A 2,500-nucleotide genomic window follows, 5' to 3' on the forward strand; every position below is an offset into this window, starting at 1 on the left:
AAAATAAATTCAGATGTCGTGTCAACAGGGATGAACGACGGCTTTGTAAGCTAAGGGACTGCATTTGGTTAGTTTGTAACTTAGACACGTTTACTATTATTCGTTGCTATTCTTTATTTCTGAATGTCTTTACAGTCTAGGGTCGTCTAGAGGTCATTCTGATACCGGTCTATATTGGCTCCAAGGTCCTGCGACTTTCTCGACCTTCTATTTTTGCAAACGATTATCGATATTGAAGGGTGAAGGGGTCATCGAAAGCGCTCCGGACAGCGATACCGGTAGATTGTTTTCACTGTCACGCAACGAAAAAATAAATCGAAAGCTGTTCAGTGGATATAGTTAAGAAACTGTGACGAAAGTGGAAGCTACTTTCAAGGAGAAATCGGGAGGTCTACAACCTTTCTGCTAGGCGCAAGGTCACGCTTTGGGAGAACCATACAATTCAATACATGTTCGCCTTATACAGTGAAATTTTTTTCAGCTTCGTCCTGTCTGAAAATGTTGTAATATAACTTTAATACAATACGAATCTTTCAAAATACTCTAGAGATCAAAAAAACTGAACGCCGAAGTTTATTGATGTAACAATACTTGTTACTAAGAGAACGCTCCACACTCTGGAAATGTTGTTTTATCGCTTGGCAGCTTTTCGGGTCAACTTCTCAGTAATGTTCATGGAACTTCATACAAACGACCTCTCCGGGTAAGTACAAGAAAACTGATTTACGGGTATCAACAGTATCGATGCGTAAGCATGCATTGACAAGAGTACATTTTGTTGTGTTTATTTTGTGGAAAATTGTTTAGGTATAAAAGTGTTATGTCAAGTGTAGACGTTAAAATCATGCAGCTTAAAATAATTGTTGCGGTGACGGTGTTTCGTCGACTTTTCTTGCGGTGATGCGGTGTTCGTTAATTTTTTTTGCGGTGTTGCGGTGTTTTGGGCCCTGCCCCCCCCCCCCCCCCCATGTCCCCCTCATGATAGAAAGCAGATTTGCAAAGCGAGTTCACGTGCGGAATCATCTACAATCATGAACGGTGTTATCAGAGATTACCCACAATATTTCTCGCATGTTTGGATGGTTGAATAACGTCTGTTCCAAAATGGAGCGGGATGGAGATTTGTGGGCTGTATTTGGAGAGGAGAAACAGAAGTTCCGTTTTATCCTTGTTTAACTCAAGTTTGTTAAGTAATCCATGTATCAATACCAGATAAACATGATCGAATGTTAGCCATGGTATATGTCCAAGCATAGTTAATATATGTAGGCTGGTTATGAAACTCGACAAGTTTCTTTGTTTCATGTTTTTGTTCGCTTTTCTGGCCTTGACCCTGCACAAAACCCGACAAAAACACGCTTTTTTCGGCAGGATAACCAATCAAAAGATTCGACTAATTTATTCAAAATTAACTTGCGAACCAAAAACAAAAGATTGTGCAGGGTCACGGTCGGTTCAACATCTAATTGCGACTGTATTGTTCCTGCTTTCGAAATTCCCAGGGTTTCATAACCAGTCCCTTGATTAAGTATGGTCTAAGCGAGACCGTCGTTAGTTGTAAAGGATACATATCACTGAGTGTCATCAGCGTACAGATGAAAGGACATGTTGTATGATATTAAAATATCAGCCAATGGAGATGTGTAGAGTAGAGATAGAATCGGACCAAGAACGGAACCTTGAGGAACACCACATTCCAAATCATGAGTTGACGACTTTTCTCCCTCAATCAATACAAATTGCGAGCGATCAGCAAGATATGATTGTAACCATTCGAGGGCAGTGCCACATATTCAAAATTTAGACCTCAATCTTTCCAGCAAAATACGGTGGTCAACAGTATCGAACGCCGCTGACAAATCAAGAAGCAAGAGGACAACACAGTTACCGTTCATCAATGGTACGTAGAATATCATTTTGAACACAGAGGAGGGCAGTTTCACAGCTGTCATATTGTTTAACGGCAGATTGCAGTGGTTCATTAAGATTGTTAAATTCCAGGTACTTAGTAAGACGCGCAGCTACTACTTTTTCGGTGACCTTGGAAACAGCTTTAAGACTAGAAGTCGGTCCGAAATTTGCAAGGATCGGACTTCATGGTCAAGAGAGGACGTCTTTATCAGTGGTGATACTACGGCAGTTTTTAAAGGAACTGGTGAAAAACCCAGATTCAAAGGACAGATTAACAATCTTGGAGATTTCTGGTGGGAGAGTATCAAGCTGGTCATCCCGAACCAGACTCACGGGTTATCCTTGTGAGTCAGTGTTTGTACATTATTCGCGTCAGGACATTGAAACAGTTGAGAAGATCCAGAAATCTATTAGCAGAACCATCTGACAGATCATCTACATGAAAATCAAAGTCGCCAGTCAAGAGTAGGTTGCCAGTCGACGAGATCAAACACTCTAATAATGAAAGAAATTCCTCGAAAAGAGTACAACCGAGAGGCCGTTTTTCGATGAGGGAGGAGGTCGATAAACAGTTACAATACGAGTAGTG

Source organism: Montipora capricornis, chromosome 4 (genome assembly GCF_036669925.1).
Source record: "Montipora capricornis isolate CH-2021 chromosome 4, ASM3666992v2, whole genome shotgun sequence".
NCBI lineage: Eukaryota > Metazoa > Cnidaria > Anthozoa > Scleractinia > Acroporidae > Montipora > Montipora capricornis.